Genomic DNA, 16,324 nt, shown 5'->3' with positions numbered 1-16,324 from the left:
ACAGGAGCTGTGTCCAGAGGCTGTGTCCATTGTCCAGGGGCTGTATCCAGGGTGACGGGCTGTATCCAGTGTACTGTGTGACGGCCTGTGTCCAGGGGCAGTGTCCAGTGTGACGGTTGTGTCCAGTGTACAGGAGCTGTGCCCAGGGGCTATGTCCATTGTCCAGGGGCTGTGTCCAGGGTAACGGGCTGTATCCAGGGTCCAGTGTGTTGGCCTGTGTCTAGGGGCAGTGTCCAGTGTGAAGACTGTGTCCAATGTACAGGAGCTGTGCTCAGGGGCTGTGTCCATTGTCCAGGGGCTATGTCCAGGGTGACGGGCTGTATCCAGTGTCCAGTGTGACAGCTGTGTCCAGTGTACAGCAGCTGTGTCCAAAGGCTGTGTCCATTGTCCAGGGGCTGTGTTCAGGGTGACAGCCTGTTTTCAGGGGCAGTGTCCAGTGTGACAGCTGTGTCCAGTGTACAGGAGCTGTGTCCAGAGGCTGTGTCCATTGTCCAGGGGCTGTGTCCAGGGTGACGGCCTGTGTCCAGGGCAGTGTCCAGTGTGACAGCTGTGTCCAGTGTATAGGAGCTGTGTCCAGAGGCTGTGTCCATTGTCCAGGGGCTGTGTCCAGGGTGACGGCCTGTGTCCAGGGGCAGTGTCCAGTGTGATGGCTGTGTTCAGTGTACAGAGCTGTGTCCAGAGGCTGTGTCCATTGTCCAGGGGCTGTGTCCAGGGTGACGGGCTGTATCATGTCCATTGTCCAGGGGCTGTGTCCAGGGGCAGTGTCCAGTGTGACGGCTGTGTCCAGTGTACAGGAGCTGTGCCCGGGGGCTGTGTCAATTTTACAGGGGCTGTGTCCAGGGTAATGGGCTGTATCCAGCGTCCAGTGTGACGGCCTGTGTCCAGGGGCAGCGTCCAGGGGCAGTGTTCAGTGTGACAGGCTGTGTCCAGTGTAAAATAAGAAAAACAATAAATAAAATAAAAACTATTTTTTGGAGCATGATGGAGGAAGAAATAGTGGGAGATCAGCAACCTGATAGAAGTGCTGAAGCTGCTACCACCAGTCAGACTCATGATGACAAGGCCGATGGTAAAAGGCCTAGAGGCCATGTAAAATCTATGCAGAAATGTCATTTTACAATGGTCCATAAAAAAAAAAAATCACCTGCGGAGAGAAATAAAATTGGCAATATGCCATTCACCACCTTTGTTTCCGACTGATGGTACAGCGTCTCAGAAGAATGATGGTAGCCCTTCTCCTAGTACATTGACAAGAAGGAAACTTGTTAAGAAGACAAAGGCAAGTTCACAAATGTCACAAATCCCAGAGGAGAGTCGAAGTGTGTCCGCAGATGCCATATGTGAGCCGGACTTTTCAAATACTGTATATGAAGAGGAGGTTCATTCCACCATTTGCGTGCCCTCTGCAAGTGTGTGGAAGAGCATCCCCAGTCAAGATGCTGACCTGGTTATTGAGGATGCTTCTGAGGAATTGGATGAGTATGTGGGTTCTGTTGGTGTAGCTGGCACACAGAAGGATGTGGATGATGATGATGTTGAGGATGATGTTGTATGTTTCAAGGCACAGACGGAGATAGTTGTTATCCGGGGTATGAAAAGCCCATTCTCATGCCAGGGCAAAACACAAAAAAATCCACCTCGTATGTATGGAATTATTTCTACCCAAATCCGGACAACAACTGTCAAGCCATGTGTAGCGTTTGCAAAGCTATTGTAAGTAGAGGTAAGGACGTGCAGCACCTTGGGACCTCCTCACTGTTATGTCACTTGCAGCGCATCCATCAGAAGTTTTTGTCAAAAGAAACTGTGAACAAACATGTAGCAGCCTGCCCAGCGTCACCGTCCTGCTCCCCTGTCTCTTTTAGCTCCAAGGGCCTGCAATCTCCTCAAACACCTGGAGATTTATCCACATCCTCATCGATTATCGGATTGGGAAGTAGTCCTGCACCCAATGTCATGAGCCTGACTGAATCCTATCCTGGATTCCTCAGAAGCATCCTTAACAGCTACACCTGTTGCTTCTGCTGCTGCTGCTGCTGCTGCTGGTACTGCTTCCAGGAAGGGGACCAGGAATGGTAGTCCTGATCAGTTAACCAAACAACTGACTGTAAAACAATCCTTTACAAGGGGGATGAAGTATGCCAGAAGTCACCCCGTTGCACAACGTATTACAGACGCCTTAACAACTATGTTGGAATTAGACGTGCGTCCAGTATCCGCAATTAATTCTGTGGGTTTTACAGAGTTGCTTGTTGTCCTGTGTCCCCGGTACCAAATTCCATCTAGGTTCAAATTCTCCAGGAAGGCAATACCCAGACTGTACACGGATATTAAAAATAGCGTTGTTAGTGTCCTAAAAAATGCCACTGTACCGACTGTCCACTTAACCACGGATATGTGGACAACCGGAACAGGGCAAACTAAAGACTACATGACTGTGACTGCCCACTGGGTAGATGTATTGCCTTCAGCAGCAGCACCAACAGCAGCAGCAGCAGCAACATAATTTCCCATTGTCATTCAAAGGCAGGATACTCTGTGTATCACAGGTTTCAGTAAAAGGCATACAGCTGAAAACCTCCTAGAAAAACTACTGGAAGTCATTGCGCAATGGCTTACCCCACTTGGACTCTCCTCGGGATTTGTGGTATCCGACAATGCCACCAATATTGTGAATGCATTACATCTGGGCAAATTCCAACATATCCCATGTTTTGCTCACACAATAAATTTGGTGGTGCAACATTTCTTGAAATATGACAGGGGTGTTCAAGAGATGATGGCAGTTGTCTGGAAAATTTGTGGACATTTTCGCCATTCTGCAAGTGCGTGCAGGAGATTGCAACACTTGCAAGAAATGCTAAATTTGCCCTGCCATCAGCTGAAGCAAGAGGTGGTCACGAGGTGGAATTCCACCCTCTATATGCTTCAGCGGATGGAGGAGCAGCAAAAGGCCATCCAAAGCTACACCTCAACCTATGACATAGGGAGAGAAACGGGAATGCACCTGAGTCAAGCTCAGTGGAGAATAATTTCCGTGTTGCGCAAGATTCTGAAGCCCTTCGAGGTTGCAGTGGCGCATGCAGGGGGGTTTATGAGTACCCAGAAACCCTTCCAGGAATCTAAGGGCCCTAGGCTGAAAGCTGAGGGTCCCCTCTTTCCATGGGTACAAGAATTTTAAAAATCGGCCCTTGGGAACCGGAGATATCGGACGTCAAAACAGTGGTCCCCATCTAAGCCTGTTAATTGCTCTTCCCAGTCAGATATTTCAGGTTCTGTCTGACTTAGAGTTTTTCTGTATATTCCAAAAGCTGGGACTCTCCCCCTTTGATGGACACTAGTAGCTTGTCTTTACTGTTCCCAGAACCAGAGATATCAGCCTTCCAGCAGCTGGTTACTGCTCCAGCTCCACACACCTGGTATGTAGTTTTATATTCTCATTGGCAGATTGCTCTGCCTCCTGAACTCTGATCCCCAAGTCACCAATACCCCAATACCATTTGGTAGGTGGGATTCTCTAGTTTTTTATTCCATTAAAATCTAAGAAATCTATTTCCGGGAACTGGAGATATCTGCAGTCAAGCAAGCTGTTTAATTATGAATAATAAGCCCACTCCACTATACACCCCTCCTCTGTATATTACAAATCCTCTACCACCCTGGAAGTTATGTATCAGGGCCCCTTCTTTCAGCCCAATGCCCCCTTCTCCCACCTCATCTCCCACCATCTGTGCAGTAAAGGGGTAATTAGTGAAAATTACTGAACCAGGCCCTACATGCTGAGTGGTTGATATAATACCCCCTACCACCCGTGGGACATCAAAGCTTCCCCCACCCCTAGCGCTGGAGGATCGGTAGGGGCCCCAAATTTTTATTATTATTATTTATATACATTTGGTCTATCTACAATACTTTAACTGACCCGGCATATACTGGGTCATCTAAGTATCCATCTCTGGGCTTTGCTCCGCCTCTCTGGAAACCCCCTTCTGAAAATCCTGCGTTTGCCCCTGGGTTGCTACACGTGAAGTTAGTTCTGACACTGCCAGCTTGAGTCAGGTCATTCCTTTGATAGGCCTTTTGCAAAAGCAGTTGGAGAAATTGAAGGAGGAGTTGAAGCAGAATGAATCTGCTAAATAGGTAGGACTAGTAGATCACGTCTTTAATTCACTTTGCAAGGATCCAAGGGACGTCGATCTCTTAAAATCAGATCATTATATTTTGGCGACAATACTGGATCCTAGGTTTAAGTCTTACATTGTGTCTTTGTTACCAATGGGCACAAATCTCAAGACCTCTTGGTCCAAAAATTTTCAGCTGAAGCGGAATGTGGCAGGCACACAACTCCTCCTTCAGTTTCTTCCACTGGGGTTGTGAGGAAAAAACTAAATTTTCCTAAGAGACCCACTGCTATTCAGTCCGGAAATATATTTGACATCTGGTCCGGACTGAAGGAGCTTCCTACCATAATGGACATGTCTACTGCTACTGCCTATGATGCTATCACAATTGATAAAATGGTGGATGATTTGACATCTGGTCCGGACTGAAGGAGCTTCCTACCATAATGGACATGTCTACTGCTACTGCCTATGATGCTATCACAATTGATAAAATGGTGGATGATTACTTTAGCGATAGTATCTATATAGGTATGTCAGACTGTCAATTCTATTATTGGCAAGAAAAAAAGGCAATGTGGTGGCCTTTGCACAAACTGGCTTTGCTTTATTTAAGTTGCCCACCCTCCAGTGTATGGCCCTTATTCTGATGTGTGCGGCCGGAGCCGCATACGTTGCTCCGGCCGCACAAACCAATCCCCGCCTACAAGACGGATCGCCACGGCCATCCGTACGCGGACGGCTGGCGATCCGCATGAAAATGGTGGGGCGTACGCCTCCACCATGGTGGGAGCTGCCCCCTGCATTCGATGGTCGACGACCATCGAAGGCAGGGCCGCACGCTCCACCCGCTCACGCAAGCTTAGACCACACGGACAATCGTCCGTGTGAAAGCTTGTATTTGGGTGGAGAGCTGACATCCGGCGATGTCAGCTTTCCGCCCCCATCACTGGCGTCATAGCCTCATTACCATGCATACGCCCCGCGTTTGCATGGGAACGCCCATGAAACGCTGGGCGTATACATAGGTAAATGAGGCTATCAAGCCCCTCACGCCCCTATACGCCCCCTTTGCGACGTATAATTTTTGTGTGCGGCGATTTCGCCTGCACATGCGCAGAGTGACCTCTGCGCATGTGCAGAGTGAAAACATCGTCGGTACGGCCGCACGCGGGCCGTACCGCACAGATTAGAATAAGGGCCTATATTCTGAGAGAGTCTTCAGCGCAGCTAGGATCCTTGTTAGCGATCGGCGTAGGAGATTACATGCACAAAACGTGGAGAAGATGATGTTCATAAAAATGAATTTCAAATTTCAACAACTGGACCTCCTTCACCAGCACTTACGTCCTAATACACAAAGTCCTCCTGTATTGGTTGATTCCAGCAACGACGAATTAATTGTGTGTCAAGAAGAGGATGAGGGTGAGGAATCGGATGCTGAGGATGACATCTTGTAAAACCAGTTTGTGCACTGCCCATTGCCAGTTTGTTGACAATTTCATCTTGCACCTCTTTGTATTTTTTGCTCTTTTGAGCATTTTTTTCTTTTTTTTATGATGACATCTTGTAAAGCCAGTTTGTGCACTGCCCATTGCCAGCTTGTTGACAATTTCATCTTGCACCTCTTTGTATTTTTTGCTCTTTGGAACATTTTTCTTTTTTTATGATGACATCTTGTAAAGCCAGTTTGTGCACTGCCCATTGGCAGCTTGATGACAATTTCATCTTGCACCTCTTTGTATTTTTTGCTCTTTGGAGCATTTTTTTCTTTTTTTTATGATGACATCTTGTAAAGCCAGTTTGTGCACTGCCCATTGCCAGCTTGTTTTGTGGGGGCCCAAACAAACCAATAGTTTCAGCCAAATGTGACACTCCCTGCCGCTGAAGTCCCTGTTGCTGAATCAATTGGTTTGTTAAACTGTGCATGTCCTGTATACAACATAAGGGTGGGTGGGAGGGCCCAAGGATAATTTCATCTTGCACCTCTTTGTATTTTTTGCTCTTTGGAGCATTTCTCTTTTTTTAGGATGACACCTTGAAATGCCAGTTTGTGCACTGCCCATTGCCAGCTTGTTTTGTGGGGGCCCAAACAAACCAATCAATTCAGCCACATGTGACAGTCCCTGCCGCTGAAGTCCCTGTCGCTGAAACTATTGGTTTCTTAAACTGTGCATGTCCTGTATACAACATAAGAGTGGGAGGACCCAAGGACATCTTGCACCTCTTTGTAGTTTTTTCTTTGTATTTCTTTGGAGCATTTCTCTTTTTTGGGGTAGTTTATTAAACTGCCACCCTGTCTGCCCCTGCAGTGCCGCTCTGCTTCCAAGATGTGCTAGCTTAGTCATCCAGCTACCTCGGTATAACCTTTTGGCCCAACTACAGTCACTGAAAACAATTTTGTGAGCTGTGAAGTGATCAAAATTGACTAGAAATGAGTGGAAACTAATGTTGTTGAGGTCAATAATACTTTAGGGGCAAAAATAGGCCCAAATTCTGTTATTTTAGCCATTTTTAGTATTTTTTAAAAATAAATCTAGATCCAAAACCAAAACCCGCAAGGGTGGTTTTGCCAAAACCAATCCAGATCCAAAACACGAAGGGAGATCCAGATCCAAAACCCGAAAAAAGTGGACACCGCACATCTCTAATATATATATAGGAGGATCTGGCTTCCATGTGCCCGGCGGCATCTGACGCGGCTTCCGGTTGCGTCACCGGGGAGCATCAGCAAGCCTGGCAACAGTGCTCACGTCTAGGCTGTCATGACACCGCAGGCTTGCTGACGCTCCCCAGTGACGCAACCAGAAGCCGCGTCAGACGCCGCCGGGCGCACGGAAGCCAGATCCTCCTCCTGCACTCAGGCTACGGTATAAAGGTATCACATTTACACTTGGTTTTTATGTATTGTACACTTGAAGAAGGGGTGTGTGTATCCCCGAAAAGTCGTGTGTTTTACCACAGTAAAGAATTTTGCTTTCACAAGACCGCTGGAGTGCCTCTGCTTGTTCTAGTGTCACTCGCTATCCAATGTGCCCGGAAGGCACCCGCGGCAGCTGTTTCCATCTCACCTGTCTCTCTCTCTCTCTCTCTCTCTCTCTATTTATCTTTCTATATATAATTTTAAAACTAAAATTCTGAAAATTGGCATGTGCATTAGGGCAGGAGTGAAAAAATTCGCTACAGTGGAAAAGTTGTGACCTGAATAAGAAACATGCAAAAGCATTTTGCTCTGAGTCAACTGTTCTGGCAAGAGACCTAAAGTTTCGCTTTTTAGGTGAAAATAATGAAACCTATAAGGAAGAATCCGATCTAGTTAAAATTATGTCAGGATGTCTTAGAGTGGTTCGTTAATATACTTTAGCATAGTAAAAGAGAGTACGAGCTTGTCCTAGTGCAAGTGACTGACTTTGGCGGGAGAAAAAATCCCTGATAATTGACCCATTTTCATGGTCACAATTGTGAATATTGTGTTTTCTCCTGAACTCTATGTCTCGCACAAACCCAACACATCCCATCACCCCAAGGAAACCTTCCCTACAGTAAAACATGGTGGTGGCAGCATCATGCTGTGGGGATGTTTTTCAACAGCAGGGACTGGGAAAGTGATTTGATGGAAAGATAGATGGTGCTAAATACTGGGATATTCTTGAGAAAAATCTGTTTCAGTCTGCCTCTGATTTGAGACTGGATGGAGGTTCCCCTTCCAGCAGAACAATGACCCGAATCATACTGCGAAAGCAACACTCAAGTGGATTAAGGGGAAACATTTAAATGTGTTGGAATGTCCTAGTCAAAGCCCAGATCTCACTCTAATTGAGAATCTGTGGTCAGACTTGAAGATTGGGTACTTGTTTAGTTTCATGGATTGCGATTGCATGCGATTTCATCCGATTTTGTACCTGTTCATAACCCCACTATCCACTACACATGGAGTTGATTTGCTATAGTGTGGCGAGCTATAGTGTGCCGGGATCGGCACACCGCTGATCCCGAAGCATGGTGAGTGGACGCCGATTACTTTACATGTATTCTGTAAAGTAATCCATGTCCCCTCGTGATATCGCATCTGCTGCCGTGAAACTAAACAAGTACTGAAGATTGCTGTTCACAAGCAGAAACCATCCAACATCAAGGAGCTGGAGCAGTTTTTACCTTGAGAAAGGGACAAAAACCCAAATGACAAGAAGTGGCAAGCTCATAGAGACTTATCCAAAGCATCTTGCAGTTGTAATTGCCGCAAAAGGAGGCTCTACAAAGTACTGACTTTAGGGGGAGGAATAGTTAGGTACGCGGAAGTTTTCACAATAAAATATAAATAACATCTACAAAGTTGTAGGCATATTCTGTGAATGAAATGATGCAAACCTTCAAACAATCCATTTTAATTCCAGTTTGTGAGGCAACACATGCCAAGGGGGTGAATACTTTTGCAAGGCACATGTAAATGTTTTCAAATACTGTCCTTGTGCCCTAAAAGTGTATTATACTGTACCTTAGTAGAAAAATCATATATGCGTTTTGTTAGGAAAGACATTTGCAACATACTGCACAGTATCTGGGTAAAAGGACAAAAGGCTAGACAGTGAGCATGTAATAGTGATGACATTCTACAGCTGAGCATCAAATGGTGATGATATTTTTTTCCCCAATAGATCTTTTTCTAATGCTGTATAGTATATTTAAGTTAATAAAGTAGATTGTTTTCTGTGCTTTCTACCTTTATAATATGTGATAGAAGTACTCACTTATCTATCTATCTATCTATCTATCTATCTATCTATCTATCTATCTATCTATCTATCTAATTATTATATATAGTTAATAAATATTATCTATTATTGTGAAACCCTCTAAGCTATAATCATTCAGCCAGCACTGGCAAACCATGTATATCCTTTTTGAAATTTAGGGGAGTGACAACCCTTTGCCAGTTGCTGATAATAGCGCACCACATATCTACTGTTAATCAGCAGCAGCTTGTGCATCCTCATTTTGTGCGCAGTGGCGGATGGAGTACAGATTATGCATCACTTGATACAGGTTACCTTCATTATTGACAACCAAAACCATTTTGTGTGTTTAAGAATAGTTTTTTAAAATGTTTATATTATGCAAGAAAAAAAAAGTTGGGTACTTATGTAATATCTGGGCTCCCGATTTTCTTATGAGACCGCGTCCCCTTGCGGGGCTCGCTGCGCTCGCCACGCTTCGGGCACGGTGGCTCGCTGCGCTCGCCACACTATATAAAATCAACTCCATGCGTAGTTGGATAGTAGGGGTATGAAAAAATGGGGGCGTTTAACATGGGAGCCCAGATAATACATAAGTACCAAAAGTTGTAAGTAACATATCACATGGGCTGTTCATTAGGACACATCCTACTGTTTTCTAAAAAAAAACATAGCAAAAATCTACAATATGATACACTCTGTCCCATTGGTTGCCCATATCAAAATCCCTTGTGACCATCCAAGGTCTACGTTTAAAAGTCACCACTTTATATTTATTTATTATGCATCCTACATTGTACATCCTCTGGTGTAAGATGTTGGCAAAAATTAAGATAATACTGAAGGGAAATGGTGCATTAACCTCTCGTACTCAGTATACCATACTGTGGCTGGTGTAGTTCCCCGACAGTCAGCATTCAATTTCTCTAGCAGTCAACATTCATATTCTCTAACAGTCAACATTAAAACCTCTAACAGTCAACATTCAAATTCTCTAACAGTCAACATTCAAAATCTGTAACAGTCAAAAACATTCAAATTCTCTAACAGTCAACATTCAAATCCTGTAACATTCAAAATTCAAATCCTCTAACAGTCAACATTCAAATCCTCTAACAGTCAACATTCAAATCCTGTAACAGTCAACATTCAAATCCTCTAACAGTCAACATTCAAATCCTGTAACAGTCAACATTCAAATCCTGTAACAGTCAACATTCAAATCGTGTAATAGTCAACATTCCAATCCTCTAACAGTCAACATTCAAATCCTCTAACAGTCAACATTCAAATTCTCTAACAGTCAACATTCAAATTCTCTAACAGGTAACATTCTAATCCTCTAACAGTCATCATTCAAATCCTATAACAGTCAAAATTCAAATCCTCTAACAGTCAACATTCAAATCCTGTAACATTCAAAATTCAAATCCTCTAACAGTCAACATTCAAATCCTCTAACAGTCAACATTCAAATTCTCTAACAGTCAACATTCATGTTCTCTAACTGTCAACATTCAAATCCTCTAACAGTCAATAATCAAATTCTCTAACAATCAACATTCAAATCCTCTAACAGTCAACATTCCAATCCTCTAACAGTCAACATTCAAATTCTCTAACAGTCAACTTTCAAATTCGCTAACAGGTAACATTCTAATCCTCTAACAGTCATCATTCAAATCCTCTAACAGTCAAAATTCAAATCCTCTAACAGTAAACATTCAAATCCTCTAACAGTCAACATTCAAATCCTCTAACAGTCAACATTCAAAATCTGTAACAGACAACATTCAAATTCTGTAACAGTCAACATTCAAATCCTCTAACAGTCAACATTTAAATTCTCTAACAGTCAACATTCAAAATCTGTAACAGTCAACATTCAAATCCTCTAACAGTTAACATTCAAATCCTCTAACAGTAAACATTCAAATCCTCTAACAGTCAACATTCAAATTATCTAACAGTCATCATTCAAAATCTGTAACATTCAACATTCAAATCCTGTAACAGTCAAAATTCAAATCCTCTAACAGTCAACATTCAAATTCAGAAACAGTCAACATTCAAAATCTGTAACAGTCAACATTTAAATTCTATAACAGTCAACATTCAAATTCTGAAACAGTCAACATTCAATATCTGTAACAGTCAACATTTAAATCCTGTAACAGTCAAAATTCAAATCCTCTAACAGTCAACATTCAAATCTTCTACCAGTCAACATTCAAATCCTCTAACAGTCAATATTCAAATTCTGAAACAATCAATATTCAAAATCTGTAACAGTCAACATTCAAATCCTCTAACAGTCAACATTCAAATCCTCTAACAGTCAACATTCAAATTATCTAACAGTCACCATTCAAAATCTGTAACATTCAACATTCAAATCCTGTAACAGTCATCATTCAAATCCTATAACAGTCAAAATTCAAATCCTCTAACAGTCAACATTCAAATCCTGTAACATTCAAAATTCAAATCCTCTAACAGTCAACATTCAAATCCTCTAACAGTCAACATTCAAATTCTCTAACAGTCAACATTCATGTTCTCTAACTGTCAACATTCAAATCCTCTAACAGTCAATAATCAAATTCTCTAACAATCAACATTCAAATCCTCTAACAGTCAACATTCCAATCCTCTAACAGTCAACATTCAAATTCTCTAACAGTCAACTTTCAAATTCGCTAACAGGTAACATTCTAATCCTCTAACAGTCATCATTCAAATCCTCTAACAGTCAAAATTCAAATCCTCTAACAGTAAACATTCAAATCCTCTAACAGTCAACATTCAAATCCTCTAACAGTCAACATTCAAAATCTGTAACAGACAACATTCAAATTCTGTAACAGTCAACATTCAAATCCTCTAACAGTCAACATTTAAATTCTCTAACAGTCAACATTCAAAATCTGTAACAGTCAACATTCAAATCCTCTAACAGTTAACATTCAAATCCTCTAACAGTAAACATTCAAATCCTCTAACAGTCAACATTCAAATTATCTAACAGTCATCATTCAAAATCTGTAACATTCAACATTCAAATCCTGTAACAGTCAAAATTCAAATCCTCTAACAGTCAACATTCAAATTCAGAAACAGTCAACATTCAAAATCTGTAACAGTCAACATTTAAATTCTATAACAGTCAACATTCAAATTCTGAAACAGTCAACATTCAATATCTGTAACAGTCAACATTTAAATCCTGTAACAGTCAAAATTCAAATCCTCTAACAGTCAACATTCAAATCTTCTACCAGTCAACATTCAAATCCTCTAACAGTCAATATTCAAATTCTGAAACAATCAATATTCAAAATCTGTAACAGTCAACATTCAAATCCTCTAACAGTCAACATTCAAATCCTCTAACAGTCAACATTCAAATTATCTAACAGTCACCATTCAAAATCTGTAACATTCAACATTCAAATCCTGTAACAGTCAAAATTCAAATCCTCTAACAGTCAACATTCAAATTCTCTAACAGTCAACATTCAAATCCTGTAACATTCAAATTTCAAATTCTCTAACAGTCAACATTCAAATTCTCTAACAGTCAACATTCATGTTGTCTAACTGTCAACATTCAAATCCTCTAACAGTCAATAATTAAATTCTCTAACAATCAACATTCAAATCCTCTAACAGTCAACATTCAAATTCTCTAACAGTCAACATTCAAATCCTCTAACAGTCAACATTAAAATCCTCTAACAGTCAATATTCAAATTCTGAAACAATCAATATTCAAAATCTGTAACAGTCAACATTCAAATCCTCTAACAGTCAACATTCAAAATCTGTAACAGTCAACATTCAAATCATGTAACATTCAAATGTCAAATTCTCTAACAGTCAACATTCAAATTCTCTAACAGTCAACATTCAAATCAACATTCATATCCTCTAACAGTCAACATTCAAATTATCTAACAGTCATCATTCAAAATCTGTAACATTCAACATTCAAAATCTGTAACATTCAACATTCAAATCCTGTAACAGTCAACATTCAAATCCTGTAACAGTGAAAATTCAAATTCTGAAATAGTCAACATTCAAATCCTGTAACAGTCAACATTCAAATCCTGTAACAGGCAACATTCAAATCATGTAACAGTCAACATTCAAATAATCTAACAGTCAACATTCAAATTCTCTAACAGTCAACATTCAAATAATCTAACAGTCATCGTTCAAAATCTGTAACATCCAACATTCAAATCCTGTAACATTCAAAATTCAAATCCTCTAACAGTCAACATTCAAATTCTCTAATAGTCAACATTTAAATCCTATAACATTCAAATTTCAAATTCTCTAACGGTCAACATTCAAATCCTCTAACAGTCAACATTCAAATCCTGTAACATTCAAATTTCGAATTCTCTAACAGTGAACATTCAAATCCTCTTACAGTCAACATTCAAATCCTGTAACATTCAAAATTCAAATCCTCTAACAGTCAACATTCATATCCTCTAACATTTAACATTCAAATTATCCAACAGTCATCATTCAAAATCTGTAACATTCAACATTCAAAATCTGTAACAGTCAACATTCAAATCCTGTAACAGTGAAAATTCAAATTCTGAAACAGTCAACATTCAAATCCTGTAACAGTCAACATTCAAATCCTGTAACAGACAACATTCAAATCATCCTAACAGTCAACATTCAAATTCTCTAACAGTCAACATTCAAATTATCTAACAGTCATCATTCAAAATCTGTAACATCCAACATTTAAATCCTGTAACATTCAAAATTCAAATCCTCTAACAGTCAACATTCAAATTCTCTAACATTCAACATTCAAATCCTGTAACATTCAAATTTCAAATTCTCTAACAGTCAACATTCAAATCCTCTAACAGTCAACATTCAAATCCTGTAACAGTCAACATTCAAATCCTGTAACAGACAACATTCAAGCCGTGTAACAGTAAAAATTCAAATCATCTAACAGTCAACATTCAAATTCTCTAACAGTCAACATTCAAATGATCTAACAGTCATCGTTCAAAATCTGTAACATCCAACATTCAAATCCTGTAACATTCAAAATTCAAATCCTCTAACAGTCAACATTCAAATTCTCTAATAGTCAACATTTAAATCCTATAACATTCAAATTTAAAATTCTCTAACGGTCAACATTCAAATCCTCTAACAGTCAACATTCAAATCCTGTAACATTCAAATTTCGAATTCTCTAACAGTGAACATTCAAATCCTCTTACAGTCAACATTCAAATCCTGTAACATTCAAAATTCAAATCCTCTAACAGTCAACATTCATATCCTCTAACATTTAACATTCAAATTATCCAACAGTCATCATTCAAAATCTGTAACATTCAACATTCAAAATCTGTAACAGTCAACATTCAAATCCTGTAACAGTGAAAATTCAAATTCTGAAACAGTCAACATTCAAATCCTGTAACAGTCAACATTCAAATCCTGTAACAGACAACATTCAAATCATCCTAACAGTCAACATTCAAATTCTCTAACAGTCAACATTCAAATTATCTAACAGTCATCATTCAAAATCTGTAACATCCAACATTTAAATCCTGTAACATTCAAAATTCAAATCCTCTAACAGTCAACATTCAAATTCTCTAACATTCAACATTCAAATCCTGTAACATTCAAATTTCAAATTCTCTAACAGTCAACATTCAAATCCTCTAACAGTCAACATTCAAATCCTGTAACAGTCAACATTCAAATCCTGTAACAGACAACATTCAAGCCGTGTAACAGTAAAAATTCAAATCATCTAACAGTCAACATTCAAATTCTCTAACAGTCAACATTCAAATGATCTAACAGTCATCATTCAAAATCTGTAACATCCAACATTCAAATCCTGTAACATTCAAAATTCAAATCCTCTAACAGTCAACATTCAAATCCTGTAACATTAAAAATTCAAATCCTCTAACAGTAAACATTCATATCCTCTAACAGTCAACATTCAAATTATCTAACATTTAACATTCAAATCCTGTAACAGTCAAGATTCAAATCCTCTAACAGTCAACATTCAAATTCTGAAACAGTCAACATTCAAAATCTGTAACAGTCAACATTTAAATTCTATAACAGTCAGCATTCAAATTCTGAAACAGTCAACATTCAAAATCTGTGACAGTCAACATTTAAATCCTATAACATTCAAATTTCAAATTCTCTAACGGTCAACATTCAAATCCTCTAACAGTCAACATTCAAATCCTGTAACATTCAAATTTCGAATTCTCTAACAGTGAACATTCAAATCCTCTTACAGTCAACATTCAAATCCTGTAACATTCAAAATTCAAATCCTCTAACAGTCAACATTCATATCCTCTAACATTTAACATTCAAATTATCCAACAGTCATCATTCAAAATCTGTAACATTCAACATTCAAAATCTGTAACAGTCAACATTCAAATCCTGTAACAGTGAAAATTCAAATTCTGAAACAGTCAACATTCAAATCCTGTAACAGTCAACATTCAAATCCTGTAACAGACAACATTCAAATCATCCTAACAGTCAACATTCAAATTCTCTAACAGTCAACATTCAAATTATCTAACAGTCATCATTCAAAATCTGTAACATCCAACATTTAAATCCTGTAACATTCAAAATTCAAATCCTCTAACAGTCAACATTCAAATTCTCTAACATTCAACATTCAAATCCTGTAACATTCAAATTTCAAATTCTCTAACAGTCAACATTCAAATCCTCTAACAGTCAACATTCAAATCCTGTAACAGTCAACATTCAAATCCTGTAACAGACAACATTCAAGCCGTGTAACAGTAAAAATTCAAATCATCTAACAGTCAACATTCAAATTCTCTAACAGTCAACATTCAAATGATCTAACAGTCATCATTCAAAATCTGTAACATCCAACATTCAAATCCTGTAACATTCAAAATTCAAATCCTCTAACAGTCAACATTCAAATCCTGTAACATTAAAAATTCAAATCCTCTAACAGTAAACATTCATATCCTCTAACAGTCAACATTCAAATTATCTAACATTTAACATTCAAATCCTGTAACAGTCAAGATTCAAATCCTCTAACAGTCAACATTCAAATTCTGAAACAGTCAACATTCAAAATCTGTAACAGTCAACATTTAAATCCTGTAACAGTCAACATTCAAATCCTGTAACAGTGAAAATTCAAATTCTGAAATAGTCAACATTCAAATCCTGTAACAGTCAACATTCAAATCCTGTAACAGGCAACATTCAAATCATGTAACAGTCAACATTCAAATAATCTAACAGTCAACATTCAAATTCTCTAACAGTCAACATTCAAATAATCTAACAGTCATCGTTCAAAATCTGTAACATCCAACATTCAAATCCTGTAACATTCAAAATTAAAATCCTCTAACAGTCAACATTCAA

The sequence above is a fragment of the Crinia signifera genome, chromosome 1, assembly GCF_055691185.1.
Source record: "Crinia signifera chromosome 1, ASM5569118v1, whole genome shotgun sequence".
NCBI classification, from domain to species: domain Eukaryota; kingdom Metazoa; phylum Chordata; class Amphibia; order Anura; family Myobatrachidae; genus Crinia; species Crinia signifera.
This window is presented reverse-complemented; position numbering follows the sequence as displayed.